Source organism: Pongo abelii, chromosome 10 (genome assembly GCF_028885655.2).
Source record: "Pongo abelii isolate AG06213 chromosome 10, NHGRI_mPonAbe1-v2.0_pri, whole genome shotgun sequence".
Lineage (NCBI taxonomy): Eukaryota > Metazoa > Chordata > Mammalia > Primates > Hominidae > Pongo > Pongo abelii.
Genome location: NC_071995.2, coordinates 44,414,329 through 44,436,974, shown reverse-complemented (window position 1 = coordinate 44,436,974; position 22,646 = coordinate 44,414,329).

The window sequence follows — 22,646 nt, the reverse complement described above, 5'->3', positions numbered from 1 at the left end:
AAATCATTTTCCAAACATTCCTTGACTCCTTGGAAAATTTTGTAGGAACATGATCTACAAATCAAACATATTGGTGAATGCCTAAATGTGCCCTCCTCACCATTACAGGCATCGCTGACCTACTGCACCAGCAACGGCATTTGCTTACCCATTTGGATCACTGTTGCACCCACTTGCCCCTTCAGAAGCCCCAAAGTTTCAAGCTCTCAGCCATTCTTCCTGCTATGAAAACCTGCTATTAGAATAAGGTCTTATATCACGCATTTATGTCTATGACTGAATATAAGCCAAATGTTATCTTCTTCCTGGAGTATTTACATAGAAAGCTTCTCTCAAACTGAGATTTACAGCTCTGATTATTAATCATGGGGAAAAAAACCACATAGTATAAAGATTACCATCTTAACCATTTTTTATGTGTACAGTAGTGTTAACTATAAGCACCTTATTGTGCAACAGATCTCCAGAACTTTTTCATCTTGCAAAGCTGAAACTCTATACCCACTGAACAATTCCCCCTTTCTTTCTTCTATCTCCAGCCCCTGGCAACCACCATTCTACTTTTTGCTTCTATGAATTTGATTACTTTTCATACCTTATATAAATAGAATCATGCAGTGTTTGTCTTTTTGTGACTGGCCTATTTCACTTTGCATAATGTCCTCAAGGTTTATCCATGTTGTAGCATATGACAGGATGTCCTTTTATAAGGCTGAATAACATTCCATTATATGTATGTATATACCACATTTTCTTTATCCATTACCTCATCTGTGCACATTTAGGTTACTTCTACCTCTTGGCTATTGTGAATAATATTACAATGGACATGGGTGTGCAAATATGTCTTTGAGATCCTATTTTCAATGCTTTTGGATGTATATGCAGAAGTGGGATTGCTGAGTCATATGGTAATTCTATTTTTAATTTTGTGAGGAAACTTCACACTGTTTTTCATAGTGCCTGCACAGTTTTACATTCTGACCAACTAGAATGTTTCTTGCCTATTCATACTTTTATATATCCTGGATAATAATTGCCTGTCATATATGACAAATACTTTCTTAAGCCGGTCCCTGGATTTTTAGAATCTTTTAAAACGTCTTTTTTTCATACAGTAGCTTTTTATTTTGGTGTGGTCTAATTTATCATTTTTCTACTTTAATTTTTCTTCCAAGCCCAAGGAAATAAACATGTTGTTTTAAACTTTAAAAAAATGTTTAGGACTTTATCTGTAATTTATTTTTGAATATGGTATCAAGATTAAGCATACTTTTTTTCTTCATAGGTAATCAGTTGTTTTTTCTCTGACTTGAAAATGCCAATTCTGCCATACAAAACTCTTACATGTAGCAAATTCTTCTTCTACCATGTTACCTTGGCTTTTACCTCCCAAATCTGAGTGGAAATAACCACAAGACTTTCCCCTATTATTCAGCAAGCATGTAATTGAATGTTTTGAGTGAACAAAGTTAATCATGGTCACAACTGAGTTGGAGAAGGAATTGTGGAATAAATGGAGAGCACAGAGCTTTACTTTGAAGAGATTGCCATCTACTCAGGGAATACAAAGCACACACAGATCATTACTTAACAGCACTAAACAGTAACAAGATCAGCAATGTAAGGTGTAGATAAGCATAGAAGTGCTATGGGGCCCACTCTAAACCAGAGGTTACTTCCTGGGAAAGTGAACCAATCCCTTCCTTCCCTTCCCTTCCTTCCTTCCTTCCTTCTTCTCTTCCTTCCTTCCCTCCTTCCTGGGAAAGTGAACCAATCCCTTCCTTTCCTTCCTTTCTTCCTTCCTTCCTTCCTTCTTTTCATTTGGTTTTTGAACTGTAACTGTTTTTATTGTGAGTAACGGGAAATGAATGTACGATTTTCCCTCTGGCTTGTCAGCACTACATCATATATGTATATGCACATAATATATATACACACACAAACATACATACATGTACACTATATACATTATATATACATACATATATAAATAATATATACATATATGTTTACTTATATATACACAATTTGTATATGTATTTGTATATATATTTATATTTTATAAATATAAATATATTTGTTTTCATATATTTATTGTTTTATTTTAATAAGTAGCAAATAGTAACTTAAGATCATTTGGATTCTTATTTCTTAAACCACTAGAGAAGCTAAACATTTTAAAGCTATATTTGTTTGCTGTTTGTGTTTTCTTTCTGTAAATTATATTATGACTGCTGCTTTGTTTATTGAGACTCAGATTTCAATCCTTCACCAGATAAAGTTTTGCACAGTTCCAAAACTGATTTCATTATCTCCTCAATTCCCAATTTATTCCAGTGAGATTATTATTATTTAATTTTACTATATCAGCTCTATGTTGTTCTCCACCCAAATCCCTCCCTACCACATGGATTTTGCCAGAATTGTTTTTGACAGTTTCAGGCCATTTTGACACTTGTCATTCATACTTACCTGTACATATTCTTTTTAAAATTTGTTTCAATTTTTATTTTAGATTCAGAGCATACATGTACAGGTTTGTTACATGGGTATTTTGTGTGAGATGGTTTGTGGTACAAATGATCCCATCACCCAGGTAGTCAGCATATACTGATAGGTAGTTTTTCAGTCTTTGCCCCTTGTTCTTTCTCCCCCTTCTAGTTGTCCCCAGTGTCTATTGTTCCCATCTTTATGTTCATGAATGACCAATATTTAGCTCCCACTTGTAAGTGAGAACACGATGTATTTGGTTTTCTGCTCCCGGGTTAATTTGCTTAGGATAATAGCCTTCAGCTGCATCCGTATTGCTGGAAAGGACATGATTTTGTTCCTTTTTATGGCTCTGTAGTATTCCACAGTGCATATGTACCACATTTTTAAAGGCCATTTGACTTTTATTTTTAGTTTTTAGAAGAATGGAAACAAAATGGCCTATTATTGTGGATTATCTTAACAGTATTCTCATAGGTAGATGAAAGAATGGACCTACCAGATAGGGTTAATTATATTCACCCATTAAATGTTGGACAAACTCTACCAAATACAATTTTAGTTGCAGTATAATTTGTGCTAAACTGTTCTTTTTTTAAACTTTTATTTTAGGTTCAGGGGTACACGTGAAGGTTTGTTATGTAGATAAACTCATGTGACGGGCAGGAGGGGTTGTTGTACAGATTATTTCATCATCAGTTATTAAGTTTAGTACTCAATAGTCATCTTTTCTGCTACTGTCCCTCCTCCCACCCTTCACCCTCAAGGAGACCCTAGTGTCTGTTGTTTTCCTTCTTTGTATTCATTAACTCTTATCATTTAGCTCCCACTTTTAAGTAAGAACATGTGGTATTCAGTTTTCTGTTCCTTCGTTAGTTTGTTAAGGATAATAGGCTCCAGATCCATCCATGTTCCCAGAAAAGACATGATCTCATTCTTTTTTATGACTGTGTAGTATTCCATGTTGTATATGTACCACATTTTCATTATCCAATCTGTCATTGATTAGCATTTAGGTTGATTTCATGTCTTTGCTATTGTGAATAGTGCTATAGTGAATATTTGCATCTATGTGTTTTTACGGTATTTATATTCCTTTGGGTATATATCCAGTAATGGAATTGCTGGGTCAAATGGTGGTTCTGCTTTTAGCTCTTTGAAGAATTGCACACTGCTTCCTACAATGGTTGAACTAATTTACACTCCCAACAACAGTGTATAACTGTTCCCTTTTCTCCACAACCTCACCAGTATCTGCTATTTTTTGACTTTTTAATAGTAGCCATTCTGACTGGTGGGGGATGGTTTTGATGTGCATTTCTCTAATGATCAATGATATTGAGCTTTTTTTCATATACTTGGCCACATGTATGTCTTCTTTTGAGAAGTGTCTGTTCATTTCCTTTGCCTACTTTTGAATGTAGTTGTTTTTCTCTTGTACATTTAAGTTCCTTACAGATGCTGTATATTAGACTTTTGTCAGATGCATAGTTTGTAAATATCTTCTCCCATCTATAGGTTGTCTATTTACTCAGTTGACAGTTTCTTTTGCTGTGCTGATGTTCTTAAGTTTAATTAGAGCCCACTTGTCCATTTTTGCTCTTGTTGCTATATCTTTTGGCATCTCTGTCATGAAATCATTGCCCATTCCTATGTCCAGGATGGTGTTGCCTAGGTTATCTTCAAGGGTTTTTATAGTTTTGGGCTTTATGTTTAAGTCTTTAATCCATTCTGAGTTATTTTTTCTATGTGATGTAAGGGAAAGGTCTGGTTTCAATCTTCTGCACATGGCTAGCCAGTGATCCCAGGACCATTTATTGAATAGGGAATCTTTTCCCCATTGCTTGTTTTTGTCAGCATTGTTGAAGAGCAGATGGTTGTAGGCATGCAGCCTTATTTATGGGTTCTCTATTCTATTCCATTGGTCTATGTGCCTGTTTTTGTACCAGTACCATGCATTTTGGTTACTATAGCCCTATAGCATAGTTTGATGTTGGATAACATGATGCCTCCAGCTTTGTTCTTTTTGCTTAGGATTGCCCTGGGTATTCAGACTCATTTTTGGTTCTATGTGAATTTTAAAATAGCTTTTTTTCTGGTTATGTGAAGAATGTCATTGGTAGTTTGATAGGAATAACAAAATAGAAAATTGCTTCAGGCACTATAGCCATTTTCATGATATTGATTCTTCCTATCCATAAGTGTGGAACGTTTTTCCATTTGTTTGTGTCATCTCTGACTTTTTAAGCAGTATTTTGTAATTTTCATTGTACAGATCCTCCTTGGTTAGCTATATTCCTAGGTATTTTATTCTTGTTGTGGCAATTGTGAATGGGATTGCCTTCCTGATTTGGCTCTCATCTTGACAATTGTTGGTGTATAGAAATGCCAGTTATTTTTGTACATTGATTTTGTATTCTGAAACTTTGCTGAAGTTGTTTGTCAGCTGAAGGAGCTTTTGGACTGAGACTATGGGGTTTTCTAATATAGAATCATGTCATCTGCGAACAGGAATAGTTTGACTTCCTCTCTTCCTATTTGGATGCCCTTTATTTTTCTCTTGCCTGATTGCTCTGGCAAGGACTTCCAACACTATGTTGAATATGAGTAGTGAGAGAGGGCAACCTCATCTTGTGCTGGTTTTCAAGGGGAATGCTTTCATCTTTTGTTCATTCAGTATGATGTTGGCTGTGGATTTGTTTTGAGGTATGTTCCTTCAATACCTAGTTTATTGAGAGTTTTTAACATGAAGGAATGTTGAATTTTATCAGAAGCCTTTTCTGCATCTGTTGAGAAAATCATGTGTTTTTTTGTCTTTAGTTCTGTTTATGTGATGAATCACTTTTACTGATTTGCATATGTTGAACCAACATTGCGTCCCAGGGATGAAGCCTAGTTGATTGTGGTATTTTGATTCAGGTATTTTGTTGAGGATTTTTGCATCAAAGTTAATCTGGGATATTGGCCTAAAGTTTTCTTTTTTTTATTGCCCCTGCCAGGTTTTTTTTTTTTTATTATACTTTAAGCTTTAGGGTACATGTGCACAACATGCAGGTTAGTTACATATGTATACATGTGCCATGTTGGTGTGCTGCACCCATTAACTCATCATTTGACATTAGGTATATCGCCTAATGCTATCTCTCCCCACTCCGTTTTTGTATTAGGATAATCCTGGCCTCATAGAATGAGTTGTGGGGGAGTGCCTCCTCAATATTTTTGGAATAGTTTCAATAGGAATGGGACAAGCTCTTTTTTGTGCATCTGGTGGAATTTGGCTGTGAATCCATCTGGTCCTGGGCACTTATTTTGGCTGGTAGGCTATTTATTACTGATTCAATTTCAGAGCTCATTATTGGTCTCTTCAGGAAATGAATTTCTAACTGATTCAGTCTTGGGAGGCTGTATGTGTCCAGGAATTTATCCATCTCTTCTAGGTTTTCTAGTTTGTGTGCATAGGCACATTTTCTTTATCCAATCCACTGTTGATGAGCACCTAGGCTGACTCCATGTCCTTAGTATTGTGAATAGTACTGCAAGGAACATATGAATGCATATGTCTTTTTGGTAGAATTATTTATTTTTCTTTGGGTATATACCCAGTAATGGGATTACTGGGTCAAATGGTAGTTCTGCTTTAAATTATTTGAGAAATCTCCAAACTACTTTTCACAGTGGCTGAACTAATTTACATTCACACCAACAATGTGTAAGCATTCCCTTTTCTCTGCAGCCTCACCAGCATCTGTTATTTTTTGAATTTTTAATAATGGCCATTCTGACTGATGGCCATTAAGATGACACGTCATTGTGGGTTTTATTTACATTTTTCTGATGATTAGTGATTTTTTTTTTTGAGAAGGAGTCTTGCTCTGTTGCCCAGGCTAGAGTACAATGGTGTGATCTCGGCTCACTGCAACCTCTGCCTCCCGGGTTCAAGTGATTCTCCTGCCTCAGCCTCCTGAGTAACTGGGATTACAGGCACCTGCCACCATGCCAGCTAATTTTTGTATTTTTAGTAGAGATGGGGTTTTGCCGAGTTGGCTAGGCTGGTCTCGAACTTCTGGCCTCATGCAATCTGCCCGCCTTGGCCTCCCAAAGTGCTGGGATTGCAGGAGTGATCCACCGGGCCCAGGCGATTTTTATATATTTTTTAATATGTTTGTTGGGCACATGCATGTCTTCTTTTGAGAAGTGTCTAATCATTTCTTTTGCTCATTTCTTTTAATGGGGTTATTTGGTTTTTGCTTGTTGAATTGTTAAAGTTCCTTACAGATTCTGGATATTGGACCTTTGCCAGATACATGGTTTGTGAATATTTTTTCCCATTCTGTAAGTTGGCTGTTTACTCTGTTGACAGTTTATTTTGGTGTGCAGAAGCTGTTTAGTTTAATTAGGTCTTACTTGTCAATTTTTGGTTTTGTTGCAATTGCTTTTGGTATCTAGCCATAAATTCTTTTATAAGGTTGATGTCCACAATGGTATTTCCTAGGTTTTCTTTTACGGTTATAACAGGTGAGGTCTTATGTTTAAATATTTAATCTTTCTTGAGTTAATTTGTATGTATGGTGAGAGGTAGGTGTCCAGTTTTATTCTTCTGCATATGCCTAGCCACCTGTCTCAGCACCATTTATTAAACAAGGAGTCCCTTATCCACTGCTTATTTTTGTCAGCTTGTCAAAGATCAGATAGTTATAGGCATGTAGCTTACTTCTGGGTTCTCTCTTCTGTCTATTGGTCTATGTTTCTGTTTTTGCACCAGTACCATGCTATTATGGTTATTGTAGCCTTGTAGTATAGTTTGAAGCCAGGTAATGTGATGACTTCAGCTTTGTTCTTTTTGCTTAGGATTGCTTTGGTTAATCAGGCTATTATTTAGTTTCATATGACTTCAATTTTTTCTAATCTGTGAAAAACGATGTTGGTGGTTTGATAGGAATCATGTTGAATCTGTAGATTGCTCTGGGCAGTATAGTCATTTTAACAATATTGATTCTTCTGATCCATGAGCATGAAATGTTTTTCTATTTGTATGTGTCATTCATTATTTCTTTCAGCAGTGTTTCATATGTAGTTCTCATAGAGCTCTTTCACCTCCTTGGTTAGATGTATTTCTAGGTATTTTATTTTTGTGTATTTCTAGGTATTTTATTTTATTGTCAATTGGATTGTATTTCTTGATTGGCTCTCAGCTTGAATTTTATTGGTATATAGAAATGCTGTTGATTTTTGTACATTTATTTTTGTATCCTAAAACTTTGCTGAAGTCATTTATCAGCTCTAGGAGCCTTTTGGCTGAGTCTTCAGGGATTTCCAGGTATAGAGTTATATCATCAGTGAAGAGAGATAACTTGACTTTTTCTTTTCCCATTTGGATGTCTTTTATTTCTTTTTCTTGCCTAATTGCTCTGGCTAGGACTTTCAATATTATGTTGAGTAGGAGTGGTGAGAGTGGCCATCATTATTCTCAGGGGTATGCTTCCAGTTTCTGCCTGTTCAGTATGATGTTGGGTTTGGGTTTGTCATAGGTAGCTCTTATCATTTTGAAATATGTATCTTTGATGCCTAGTTTGTTGAGGTTTTTATCATAAGGGGATATTGGATTTTATCAAAAGCTTTTTGCACATAAATTGAGATAATTATATGGTTTCTGTTTTTAATTCTGTCTGTGTGGTGAATCACATTTATTGATATATGTTTGCTGAACCAACCTTGCATCCCAGGAATGAAGCCTTCTTGATGACGGTCAATTACCTTTTTGATGTGCTGCCAGATTCAGTTTGCTAGCATTTTGTTGAGGATTTTTGCATTTATGTTCATAAGGGATATCGGCCTGTGGTTTTCTTTCTTGTTGTGTCTCTGTTGGGTTTTGGTAGCAGAGTGATTCTGGCTTCATAAAATGAGTCAGGAAGGAGTCCCTCCTTATTGACTTTTTGGAATATTTTCAGCAGAATTAATTCAGCTCTTCTTTGTACATCTGGTAGAATTTGGCTGTGAATCCATCTGGTCTGGGGCGCTTTTGGTTTGGTATGTTTTTATGACTGATTTGATTTAAGAACTTGCTATTGGTCTGTTCGGAGTTTCAACTTCTTCCTGATTCAATCTTGGGAGGTTGTGTGTTTCCAGGAATTTATCCATTACCTATACATTTTCTAGTTTATGTGTGTAGAGGTGTTCATAAAAAGCTCTGAGGATCTTACGTATTCTGTTTCACCTTTTTCATTTCTGATTGTGGTTATTTGGATCTTCCCTCTTTTTTCTTTGTTAATCTGGCTAGTGGTCTATCAGTCTTATGTATCCTTTCAAAACACCAATTGTTGGTTTTATTGAGTCTCTAGATTTGCAGGGTCTCAATGTCATTCAATTCTATTCTGATTTTAGTTATTTCTTTTTTTTCTTCTAGCTTTGGGCTTTGTTTGTTCTTGTTTCTTTCCCTCCTCTAGGTGTGATGACAGATTCTTAATTTGAGATCTTTCTAACTTTTTGATGTAGGCATTTAGCAATATAAACTTTCCTCTTAACACTATTTTTGCCACATCCCAGAGACTCTGGTATGTTGTGTCTCTGTTTTCATTTATTTCAAATTGTTTAAAAATTTCTGCCTTAATTTCATTGTTTATCCAAAAGTCATTTAGGAGCAAGTTGTTTAATTTCCATATAATCAAGTGGTTTTGAGAGATCTGCTTGAAATTAGTTTCTATTTTTATTCCACTGTGGTCTAGGAATATGGTTGGTATGATTTTGATTGTTTTAAATTTATTGAGACTCACTTTATGGCCAAGCATGTGGTCAATCCTAGAGAATGTTCTGTGTGCAGATGAGAAAAATGTGTATTCTGTGCTTGATGGGAGAAGTATTCTGTAGAGGTCTATTAGGTCCAATTGTTCAAGTGTCAAATTTAAATCCAGAATTTCTTTGTTAGTTTTCTGCCTCTATGATCTAACACTGTCAATGAGGTGTTGAAGTCTCTACTATTATTGTGTGGTTATTGTATTATTGGGTGGTCAAGTCTTTTTGTAGGTCTAGAGGAACATGTTTTATGAATCTGGGTCCTCCATTGTTGGGTACATATATATTTAGTATAGTTAAGTCTTCTTGTTGAATGAGGTTTCAACCTTTATTATTATGTAATGTCCTTCTTTGTCCTTTTACTATTGTGGGGTTAAAATCTGTTTTATTTGATAAAAGAATAGTGACTCTTGCTATTTTTAGTTTCCATTTGCATGATAGATCCTTCTCCAACCCTTTACTTTGAGCCTATGGTGTCATTACACTTGAAATTGGTCTCTCTTTTTTTAAATTATTATTATACTTTAAGTTTTAGGGTACATGTGCTCAACGTGCAGGTTTGTTACATAGGTATACATGTGCCATGTTGGTTTGCTGCACCCATTAACTCGTCATTTACATTAGGTATTTCTCCTAATGCTATCCCTCCGCCAACCCCCACCCCATGACAGGCCCCGGTGTATGATGTTCCCCGCCCTGTGTCCAAGTGTTCTCATTGTTCAATTCCCACCTATGAGTGAGAACATGTGGTGTTTGTTTTTTTGTCCTTGTGATAGTTTGCTGAGAATGGTGGTTTCCAGCTTCATCCATGTCCCTTCAAAGGACATGAACTCATCCTTTTTTATGGCTGCATAGTATTCCATGGTGCACATGTGTCACATTTTCTTAATCAAGTCAATCATTGATGGATTTTTGGGTTGGTTCCAAGTCTTTGCTATTGTGAATAGTGCTGCAATAAACACACGTGTGAATGTGTCTTTATAGTAGCATGATTTATAATCCTTTGGGTACATACCCAATAATGGGATTGCTGAGTCAAACAGTATTTCTAGTTCTAGATCCTTGAGGAATCACCACACTGTCTTCCAAATGGTTGAACTAGTTTACAGTCCTACCAACAGTGTAAAAGTGTTCCTATTTCTCCACATCCTCTCCAGCACCTGTTGTTTCCTGACTTTTTAATGATTGCCATTCTAACTGGTATGAGAGGGTATCTCATTGTGGTTTTGATTTGCATTTCTCTGATGCCCAGTGATGATGAGAATTTTTTCATGTGTCTGTTGGCTGCATAAATGTATTCTTTTCAAAATGTCTGTTCATATTCTTTGCCCACTTTTTGATGGGGTTGTTTGATTTTTGTCTTGTAAATTTGTTTAAGTTCTTTGTAGATTCTGGATATGAGCCCTTTGTCAGATGGGTAGATTGCAAAAATTTTCTCACATTCTGTAGGTTGCTTGTTCACTCCAATCGTAGTTTCTTTAGCTGTGCAGAAGCTCTTTAGTTTAATTAGATCCTATTTGTCTATTTTTGCTTTTGCTGCCATTGCTTTTGGTGTTTTAATCATGAAGTTTTTGCCCATGCCTGTGTCCTGAATGATATTGCCTAGGTTTTCTTCTAGGGTTTTTATGGTTTTAGGTCTAGCATTTAAGTCTTCAATCCATCTTGAATTAATTTTTGTATAAGGTGTAAGGAAGGGTTCCAGTATCAGCTTTCTACATATGGCTAGCCAGTTTTCCCAGCACCATTTATTAAATAGGGAATCCTTTCCCCATTTCTTGTTTTTGTCAGGTTTGTCAAAGATCAGATAGTTGAATATGTGTGGTGCTATTTCTGAGGCCTCTGTTCTGTTCCATTGGTCTTTGTCTCTGTTTTGGTACCAGTACCATGCTGTTTTGGTTACTGTAGCCCTGTAGTATAGTTTGAAGTCAGATAGCGTGATGCCTCCAGCTTTGTTCTTTTGACTTAGGATTGTCTTGGCAAGGCAGGCTCTTTTTTGGTTCCATATGAACTTTAAAGTAGGTTTTTCCAATTCTGTAAAGAAAGTCATTGGTAGATTGATAGGGATGGCATTGAATCTATAAATTACCTTGAGCAGTATGGCCATTTTCATGATATTGATTCTTCCTATCCATGAGCATGGAATGTTCTTCGATTTGTGTTCTCTTTTATTTTATTGAGCAGTGGTTTGTAGTTCTCCTTGAAGAGGTCCTTCACATCCCTTGTAAGTTGGATTCCTAGGTATTTTATTCTCTTTGTAGCAATTGTGAATGGGAGTTCACTCATGATTTGGCTCTCTGTTTGTCTGTTGTTGGTGTATAAGAATGCTTGTGATTTTTGTACATTGATTTTGTATCCTGAGACTTTGCTGAAGTTGCTTATCAGCTTAAGGAGATTTTGGGCTGAGATGATGGGGTTTTCTAAATATAGACTCATGTCATCTGCAAACAGGGACAATTTGACTTCCTCTCTTCCTAATTGAATACCCTTTATTTCCTTCTCCTGCCTGATTGCCCTGGCCAGAACTTCCAACACTGTGCTGAATAGGAGTGGTGAGAGAGGGCATCCCTGTCTTGTGCCAGTTTTCAAAGGGAATGCTTCCACTTTGTGCCCATTCAGTATGATATTGGTTGTGTGTTTGTCATAAATAGCTCTTGAGATACATTCCATCAATATCTAGTTTATAGAGAGTTTTTAGCATGCAGGGCTGTTGAATTTTGTCAAAGGCCTGTTCTGCATCTATTTTTATAATCATGTGGTTTTTATCTTTGGTTTTGTTTATGTGATGGGTTATGGTTATTGATTTGTGTATGTTGAACCAGCCTTGCATCCTAGGGATGAAGACAACTTGATCGTAGTGGATAAGCTTTTTGATGTGCTGCTGGATTTGGTTTGCCAGTATTTTTTGAGGATTTTTACATCAGTGTTCATCACGGATATTGGTCTAAAATTCTCTTTTTTTGTTGTGTGTCTTCCAGGCTTTGGTATCAGGATGACACTGGCCTCATAAAATGAGTTAGGGAGGATTCCCTCTTTTTCTATTGATTGGAATAGTTTCAGAAGGAATGGTACCAGCTCCTCTTTGTACCTCTGGTAGAATTCGGCTGTGAATCCATCTGGTCCTGGACTTTTTTTTTGTTGGTAGGCTATTAATTCTTGCCTCAGTTTCAGAGCCTGTTATTGGTTTATTCAGCAATTCAACTTCTTCCTGGTTTAGTCTTGGGAGGGTGTATATGTCCAGGAATTTATCCATTTCTTCTAGATTTTCTAGTTTATTTGCAACGAGTTGTTTATAGTATTCTCTGATGGTAGTTTGTATTTCTGTATGATTGGTGGTCATATCCCTTTTATCATTTTTTATTGCATCTATTTGATTCTTCTCTCTTTTCTTCTTTATTAGTCTTGCTAGTAGTCAATCAATTTTGTTGATCTTTTCAAAAAATCATCTCCTGGATTCATTGATTTTTTGAAGGGTTTTTTTGTATCTGTATCTCCTTCAGTTCTGCTCTGATCTTAGGTATTTCTTGCCTTTTGGTAGCTTTTGAATGTGTTTGCTCTTGCTTCTCTAGTTCTTTTAATTGTGATCTCTCAGTGTCAATTTTAGATCTTTCCTGCTTTCTCTTGGGGGCATTTAGTACTATAAATTTCCCTCTACACACTGCTTTAACTGTTTCCCAGAGATTCTGGTATGTTGTGTCTTAGTTCTCATTGGTTTCAAAGAACATTGTTATTTCCGCCTTCATTTCATTATCTACTCAGTAATCATTCAAGAGCAATTGTTCAGTTTCCACGTAGTTGTGTGGTTTAGAGTGAGTTTCTTAATCCTGAGTTCTAATTTGATTGCACTGTGGTCTGAGAGACAGTTTGTTATGATTTCTGTTCTTTTACATTTGCTGAGGAGTGCTTTACTTCCAACTATGTGGTCAATTGTGGAATAAGTGCAATGTGAGGCTGAGAAGAATGTATATTCTGTTGATTTGGGGTGGAGAGTTCTGTAGATGTCTATTAGGTCCGCTTGGTGCAGAGCTGAGTTCAAGTCCTGGATATTCTTGTTAACCTTGTGTCTCGTTGATCTGTCTAATATTGACAGTGGGGTGTTAAAGTCTCCCATTATTATTGTGTGGGAGTCTAAGTCTCTTTTTAGGTCTCTAAGGACTTGCTTTGTGAATCTGGGTGCTCCTGTGTTGGGTGCATATATGTTTAGGATAGTTAGCTCTTCTTGTTGAATTGATCCCTTTACCATTGTGTAATGGCCTTCTTTGTCTCTTTTGACCTTTGTAGGTTTAAAGTCTGTTTTATGAGAGACTAGGATTGTAAACCCTGCTTTTTTTTTTTTTGTTTTCCTTGCTTGGTAGATCTTCCTCCATCCCTTTATTTTGAGGCTATGTGTGTCTCTGCACGTGAGATGGGCCTCCTGAATACAACACATTGATGGGTCTTGACTCTTTATCCAATTTGCCAGTCTGTGTCTTTTAATTAGGGCATTTAGCCCATTTACATTTAAGGTTAATATTGTTATGTGTGAATTTGATCCTGTCATTATGATGTTAGCTGGTTATTTTGCCCATTAGTTGATGCAGTTTCTTCCTAGCATCGATGGTCTGTACAATTTGGCATGTTTTTGCAGTGGCTGGTACTGGTTGCTCCTTTCCATGTTTAGTGCTTCCTTCAGGAGCTCTTGTAAGGCAGGCTTCGTGATGACAAAATCTGTTAGCATTTGCTTGTCTGTAAGGGATTTTATTTCTCCTTCACTTATGAAGCTTATTTTGGCTGGAGATGAAATTCTGGGTTGAAAATTCTTTTCTTTAAGAATGTTGAATATTGGCCTCTACTCTCTTCTGGCTTGTAGGGTTTCTGCCAAGAGATCCGCTGTTAGTCTGATGTGCTTCCGTTTGTGGTTAACCCAACCTTTCTCTCTGGCTGCCCTTAGCATTTTTTCCTTCATTTCAACTTTGGTGAATCTGATAATTATGTGTCTTGGAGTTGCTCTTCTCGAGGAGTGTCTTTGTGATGTTCTCTGTATTTCCTGATTTTGAATATTGGCTTGCCTTGCTAAGTTGGGGAAGTTCTCCTGGATAATATCCTGAAGAGCATTTTCCAGCTTGGTTCCATTCTCCCCATCACTTTCACGTACACCAATCAAACGTAGATTTGGTCTTTTCGCCTAGTCCCATATTTCTTGGAGGTTTTGTTCATTTCTTTTTACTCTTTTTTCTCTAAACTTCTCTTCATTTCATTAATTTGACCTTCAATCACTGATACCCTTTCTTCCATTTGATCAAATCAGCTACTGAAGCTTGTGCATGTTTCACATAGTTCTCGTGCCATGGTTTTCAGCTCCATCAGGTCATTTAAGGTCTTCTCTACAGTGTTTATTCTAGTTAGCCATTCATCTAATCTTTTTTCAAGGTTTTCAGCTTCCTTGTGATGGGTTTGAATATCCTCCTTTACCTTGGAGAGGTTTGTTATTACCAACTTTCTGAAGCCTACTTCTGTCAGCTCATCAAAGTCATTCTCCGTCCTGCTTTGTTCTGTTGCTGGCAAGGAGCTGCGATCCTTTGGAGGAGAAAGGGTGCTCTGGTTTTTAGAATTTTCAGCTTTTCTGCTCTGGTTTCTCCCCATCTTTGTGGTTTTATCTACCTTTGGTCTTTGATGATGGTGACCTACAGATAGGGTTTTGGTGTGGATATCCTTTTTGTTGATGTTGACGCCATTCCTTTCTGTTTGTTAGTTTTCCATCTAGCAGTCAGGTCTCTCAGCTCCAGGTCTGTTGGAGTTTGCTGGAGGTCCTCTCCAGACCCTGTTTGCCTGGGTATCACCAGCATAGGCTGCAGAACAGCAAATATTGCAGGACAGCAAATATTGCTGCCTGATCTTTCCTCTGGGAGCTTCATCTCAGAGGGGCACCTGGCTGTATGAGGTGTCAGTCAGCCCCCATTGGGAGGTGTCTCCCAGTTAGGCTACACAGGGGTCAGGGACCCACTTGAGGGGGCAGTCTATCCATTCTTGGAGCTCAAACACCATGCTGGGAGAACCACTACTCTCTTCAGAGCTGTCAGACAGGGACATTTAAGTCTGCAGAAGTTTCTTCTGCCTTTTGTTCAGCTATGCCCTGCCACCAGAGGTGGAGTCTACAGAGGCAGGCGGGCCTCATTGAGCTGTGATGGGCTCCACCCAGTTTGAGCTTTCTGGCACTTTGTTTACCTACAGAAGCCTCAGCAATGGCAGATGCCCCTCCCCCAGCCAGGCTTGCCACCTCGCAGTTAGATCTCGGACTAGCAGTGAGCAAGGCACTGTGGGCATGGGACCCACTGAGCCGGGCGTGGGATATAATCTCCTGGTGTGCTGTATGCTAAGACCATTGGAAAAGCATGGTGTTTAGGTAGCAGTGTCCTGATTTTCCCAGTACAGTCTGTCATAGCTTCCCTTAGCTAGGAAAGGGAACTCCCCTGACCCCGTGTGCTTCCCAGGTGAGGCAATGCTCTGTCATGCTTTGGCTCACCCTCCATGGGCTGCACCCACTTTCTGACCAGTCCCAGTGAGATGAACCAGGTCCCTCAGTTGGAAATGCAGAAATCACCTGTCTTCTGCTTTGATCACGCTGGGAGCTGCAGACTGGAGCTGTTCCTATTTGGCCATCTTGGAACAGAACCTGAAATCGGTCTCTTGACAGCAGATGGATGGGTCTTTTTAAAATTCAATTTGCCATTCTATCTCTTTTAAGTGGGTCATTCAGACCATTTACATTCACAGTTAATATTGATATATGAGGTTTGAATCCTATCGTGAAGTTGTTAGTTGGTTGTTTTGTAGTTTCTACTGTGTGGTTGCTTTATAGAGTTTGTGAGTTATGGGCTTAGGTGAGTCTTGTGGTGGCATTCTTAGAACTCACCCCATCTCTACTAAAAATACAAAAATTAGCCTGGCATGATGGCAGGCACCTATAGTCCAGTTACTCGGGAGGCTGAGGCAGGAGAATCGCTTGAACTCAGGAGGTGGAGACTGCAGTGAGCTGCGATCGTGCCACTGCACTCCACCCTGGGTGACAGAGCAGGACTTTGTCTCAGAAAAAAAAAAAATGCTTGTAAGGCCGGTTTATTGGTTTAAAAAAAATTAATTCCCTTAGCATTTACTTGTCTAGAAAAGATTTTATTTCTTTTTGCTTACAAAGCTTAGTTTGATGGAATATAAACTTCATGGTTGGAATTACCTTAAGAATGCTGAAAATAGGCCCCCAATCTCTCCCAGCTTATAAGGTTTCTGCTGAGAAGTCCAGTGTTAGCCTGATAGAGTTTCCCTTTAAAGGTCATCTGATCATTTTTTTCTAGCTGTCTTTAAGATTTTTTTTTACCATTGACCTCAGACAGTCTGGTGACCATATGCCTTTGTTATGTTCATTTTGTAAAGTATCTAGCAAGTGTTCTCTGGATTTCTTGTATCTGGATGTTTACCTCTCTGGCAAAAATAGGGATATTTTCTAGAATTATTCCTTCAAATATGTTTTCCATGTTGTTTACATTTTCTCCTTCTCTCTCCAGAATGTCAATAATTCATACATTTGGTTACTTTACATAATTTTATATTGCTTGAAGATTTTGCTCATTTTTTAATTTCTGTCTGTGTTACTTTAAAAGATCAATCTTAAACTTTGAAATTATTTATTCTGCTTGGTCCAGTTTATTGATAAAGCTTTCAGTTGTATTTTGAAATTCCTTAAGTAAGTTTTTCAATTCCAGAAGCTCTGACTAATTTCTTAAGATATTTATCCCTTTTTTCATTTTCTGGATTGCTTAGAAATTTCTTTGTGTTGATTTTCAACCTTGTCTTGGATCTTGTTGTGCTCCTTGCAATCCATGCTTTGAATTCTTTATCTGTCATTTCCAGGTTTCTATTTTGGTTATGGACTATCATTGGAGAGTTAGTGTGATCCTTTGGTGGTATCACAACATTCAGATTTTTTGTGATGTTAGAATTCTTACACTGATTTCTTGTCATCTGGAGATGCTGGCACTTCTAATTTTTGTAATTATTTTCATATGGACAAGATGTTTTTTCTTTCCTTTTTCCCATATAATATTTTTTTCTTTCTTTTTCCTCACTTCCCTAGGGGGTGTAACTGGAGAGAATTCTGGATACGGTCTTTTGGCTTTGTTTCTATAGCCCTATAAACTTCTATTAGCAGGTTTTATATTGGGCTATGCAGTTTGACCTAGAAGTCACAGATGATTCTTTTAGGTAAGAGTTGGCTGCAGCCAATACGGTTGGGTACATACTTGATCCTTGTTTATTGGAAGAATTTCTCTGTTACCTCAGGCAATGGGCTGATCCTGGAGTGCACAGTGGTCTGAGCACCCTGCTCAGCCCAGGAGTGGGGGCAAGATGGGTGGGGCTGAACCAGACAGAACCATCTACAGGTCCCCTGATGGTAGTCACAAGCACTAGTGCTGAAGGAGAATCCAGTGGGTGGCCACCAGGCACCCAGAGATGTGCCTAGGCATAAAGCTAGGAAAACTCCTTGACCCCAATTTCTCTGCATGGGAAGTGAAGGTAGCCTAAACTCAAAATCCAGGAGAATGGGTATGTCAGATGTGTGGAGATCTTCCTGGGCATGAAGTGTAGGGGGCTCCCACTATACCAAATTCTCTGCACATGATGAGAGGGGTGCCTCAGGCTGTTAACTGGATAAACAGATGCCCTGAATGCCTGAAGATCTGCCTCGGTGTGGGGTGAGGATGGTTGTGCCTCAACACACCCTTTTTATCAGCTAGACACTGCCATGGAGGTTGTTTGTCCATATTCTTCTCCCTAAGATCTAGGATGTCCTTCATGATTCCAGCAGATTACTATTATTTTTTCTAGAATGAAAGCTCACAGAGTTGATCTTTATGCACTATTTTGCTGTTTCCAGGTGGCTGAAAAATGCTAAAAGCCTCTAATCCACCATCTTTGAAAAAAATGAAAAGTGAATCTTGAGTGATGTGGAGAAAGATGCAGCTTGGCTGAGAAGTGTAAGTCTGGGAGGTGGGTGAGGAAAGACAGGAATAGAGGGAATTTGTACATATATCTGCATAGAGGTAATAACCAGTAAAAAAAAGTTAAAAATGAACATATTTGATTGACTAGAAAAGAAACAGTGTCATGCAGAGGTTAAACATAGGACTATAAACTGAAGTTGCAGGAGTTGGAATACTGATTCTGCCACTTACTGCCTTTGTAACTTTGGAAAACTTTCCTAAATTATCTATGCCCCAAATTCTTCAACTGTAAGTTCTAGGTAACAATACTTTTTGTAGATCACTGAGTCAATGCATGTGAAGTACTTAGCATGGTGCCTAGCACATACTAAACATATTGGAAAAATGCTTACTGTGATGGTTAATACTGTCAACTTGATTGGATTGAAGGACGCAAAGTATTGATCCTGGGTGTGTCTTCGAGGGTGTTGCCAAAGGAGATTAACATTTGAGTCAGTGGACTGGGAAAGGCAGACCCACCCTTAATCTGGATGGGCACCATATAATCAGCTACCACCATGGCCAAAATACAAAGCAGGCAGAAAAATGTGAAAAGGCTAGACTGGCTTAGCCTCCCAGCCTACATCTTTCTCCTGTGCTGGATGCTTCCTGTCCTTGAACATTGGACTCCAGGTTCTTCAGCTTTGGGACTCAGACTGGCTTCCTTGCTCCTCAGCTTGCAGACAACCTATTGTGGGACCTTGTGATCATGTGAGTTAATACTACTTAGTAAACTCTTATATATATAGGAGTTTATATATACTATTAATTCTGTCCCTCTAGAGAACCCTGAAGAATACAGATTTTGGTACCAAGAGTGGTTCTAGAGAAACAGAATATTAAGGATGGAGTTTTTCATTGGTTTTGGGGTTTCTGGAGTTGGCTGCTTAATATGGTTAGACCCAAAAATGCTAAGGACTCTACTTCTAATAGTATGGAGAACACTGATAGTCCTTGGTATGAACTGTTTAGAGAGTTATGCAAAATAACATTTGACATGCCTGAATCACCACTCGTGAGAGGCAAGGAGTTCAGTTACTCTATACATCATGCCTTTGACTATATGTGGAGAACCAAGGAACATAATGAAGAAAATTTGGTTGGTTGCTCCTAAGTTCACTAGACAAAGTGATGAAAGAAAATGATGAACTCAAAGATTTTAAATGCTGGCTTCAGAAGCAGATACTTGAGATATGAGTCTCAAATCTGCTAAGATTGCCCTGAGTGAGAGTCTTCTCTGCTGTAGAGAAACAGCTGAAATTGTGGGAAAACAGACACAAGCTCTTATCATGTGAGTGGCTGACCTGCAATGAAAGATGCATGCACAGCCTCACCAGGTGTCTACTGTTAAAGTGAGGGCATTGATTGGAAAAGAATGGAACCCTGAAACTTGGAATGGGGACATGTGGGAGGACCCTGATGAAGCTGGGGACACTGAGTTTGTGAACTCTGATGAAACTTTTTTGCCAGAAGAAACAGCTTCCCCATCCCCAGTAGCAGCAACTTCTCCTCCCTAACCCATGTTGCCATCAGCCTTTCCACCTTTATATGAGGAGATACACCCTGGGCTGCCTGAGGCAACAGTGATGGCCTTCCCTGTGGCAGTTGCCAGGCAAGATAATTTTGATTTTCCTCAGAAGCCAACCCCCCCAAAACCCCTGTTTGCTTCTAGGCCTATAACTAGACTAAAGTCCTGGAGGGCCCCTAGAGGTGAGGTTCAGGGTCTTACCCATGAGGAGGTGTGCTACATGCAAAAAGAATTGTTTGAGTTTTCTAACTTATATAAGCAGGAAACTGGGGAACAGGCATGGGAATGGATATTAAGGGTGTGGGATAATGGTGGAAGAAACAGAGTTGGATCAGGCTGAATGTATTGATTTGGGGTCACTGAGTAGGGACTCTGCATTTAACATTGCAGCATGGGGGATTTAAAAAGGTTCCAATAGTTTATTTTCTTGGTTAGCTGTAATATGGATTAAAAGATGGCCCACTGTGAGTGAGCTGGAAATGCCTTATCTCCCTTGATTTAATGTAGAGGAAGGGATCCAAGGGCTTAGGGAGATTGGGATGGTGGAGTGGATTAGTCACTTTAGACCTACTCATCCCAGCTGGGAAGGTTTAGAAGATACACTCTTAACCAATGCTTTGCAAAATAGATTTGTGAGAGCAGCACCTGCATTTTTGAGGAGACCTGTAATTGCTCTTTTCTGTATGTCAGATCTAACAGTGGGAACTAGTCACTCAACTATAAAATTTAAATACAATGGGAATAATTGAATCCAGAGGTGGCAGGGGCCAATTGGTGGCAGTTAATCATCAAAGGTAAGGTGGGTGTAGCTACTGTAATGGACAGCACAGGCAAAGCAGCAATCAGAATAGTCTGACTTGTGTCAGACTATGGCATTGGTTAATTAATCATGGTGTTCCTAGAAGTGAAATTGACAGGAATCCTACTGCATTTCTTTTTTGAGATGGAGTCTCAGTGTGTCACCCAGCCTGGAGTGCAGTGGTGTGATCTGGGCTCACTGAAACCTCTGCCTCCAAGGTTCAAGCAATTCACCTGCCCCAGCCTCCTGGGTAGCTGGGACTACAGGTGCACAAACCACAACCACTTTTTCTTTTGTATTTTTTTTATTTTTTATTTTTTTTAATACTTTAAGTTTTAGGGTACATGTGCACAATGTGCAGGTTAGCTACATATGTATACATGTACCATGTTGGTGTGCTGCACCCATAAACTCATCATTTAACATTAGGTGTATCTCCTAATGCTATCCCTCCCCCCCGCTCCCCACAAGAGGCCCTGGTGTGTGATGTTCCACTTCCCGTGTCCATGTGTTCTCATTGTTCAATTTTTTCATATTTTTAGTAGAGATGGGGTTTCACCATGTTGGCTAGGCTGGCTTGAAACTCCTGACCTCAGGTGATCTGCCTGATTCAGCCTCCCAAAGTGCTGAAATTACAGATGTGAGCCTCAAGTCCTGGCCTTGCATTCCTACTTAATTTATATAAGCAGAAAACTTCCAGGTCAAATGGACAAAAGACTAATTTGAATTATAAAAACAGAGAATCACAACCCCTCAATCAATTTCCAGACTTGAGCCAGTTTACAGACCCAGAACCCCTTGAATGAAGAGGAGGCTGGGTCCCTTTGAGGAAGGACCCCACTGCACAACCAACAATTTATGCTGTTAATCTTTCTCCTATCCTTCCCCAGGAGACTTCCAGCATTTTACCAGGGTACATGTGCATTGGGGAAAAGAAAATGATCAGACATTTCAGGGACTGGCTCTGAGCTGACTTTGATTCCAGGGGACCCAAAATGTCATTGTGTTCCTCCAGTTAAGTAGGAGCTTATAGGGGGTCAAGTAGTTAATAAACTTTTAGCTCAGGTTCAACTTACAGAGGGTCCAGTGGGTCCCCCAGAATCATCCTGCAGTAATTTCCACAGTGCCAGAATGCATAATTGGCATAGACATACTTAGCAGCTGGCAGAACCCCCACATTGACTCCATACTGGTGGGGTGAGGGTGATGATGGTGGAAAAGGCCAAATGGAAGCCATTAAAGCTGCCTTTACCTAGTAAATAAAAAACAATATTGCATCCCTAAAGGGATTGTGGAGATGAGTCCCACCATCAAGGACTTGAAAGATGCAGGGATGGTGATTCCTACCACATCCCCATTCAATTCTCCCGTTTGGCCTGTGCAGAAGACAGATGGATCTTGGAGAATGCCTGTGGATTATCATAAGCTTAACTATGTGGTGACTCCAATTACAGCTGCTCTACCAGATGTGGTTTCATTGCTTGATCAAATTAACATATCTCCTGGTACCTGGTATGCAGACATTGACTTGGCAAATGCCTTTTTCTCCATTCCTGTCCGTAAGACTCACCAGAAGCAATTTGCCTTCAGCTGGCAAGACCAGCAATATACCTTTACTGTCCTGCTTCAGGGTTATGTCGACTCTCCGGCTTTATGTCATAATCTTATTCCAAGAGAACTTGATCACTTTTTGCTTCCACAAGCTATCACACTGGTCCATTACATTGGTAACATTATGCTGATTAGATCCAATGAGCAAGAAGTAGCAAACACACTGGACTGACTGGTGAGACATTTCCATGACAGAGGAAAAAATAAATAAATCTGACTAAAATTGAAGGACCTTCTACCTCAGTAAAATTTCAAGGGGTCCAGTGATGTGGGGCTTGTTGAGGTATTCCTTCTAAAGTGAAGGATAAGTTGCTGCATTTGGCCCTTTACAACCATTGTGCATCTTTAGCACAATGCCTAGTGGCCCTATTTGGATTCTGAAGGTAATATATTCCTCATTTGTGTGAACTGAAAG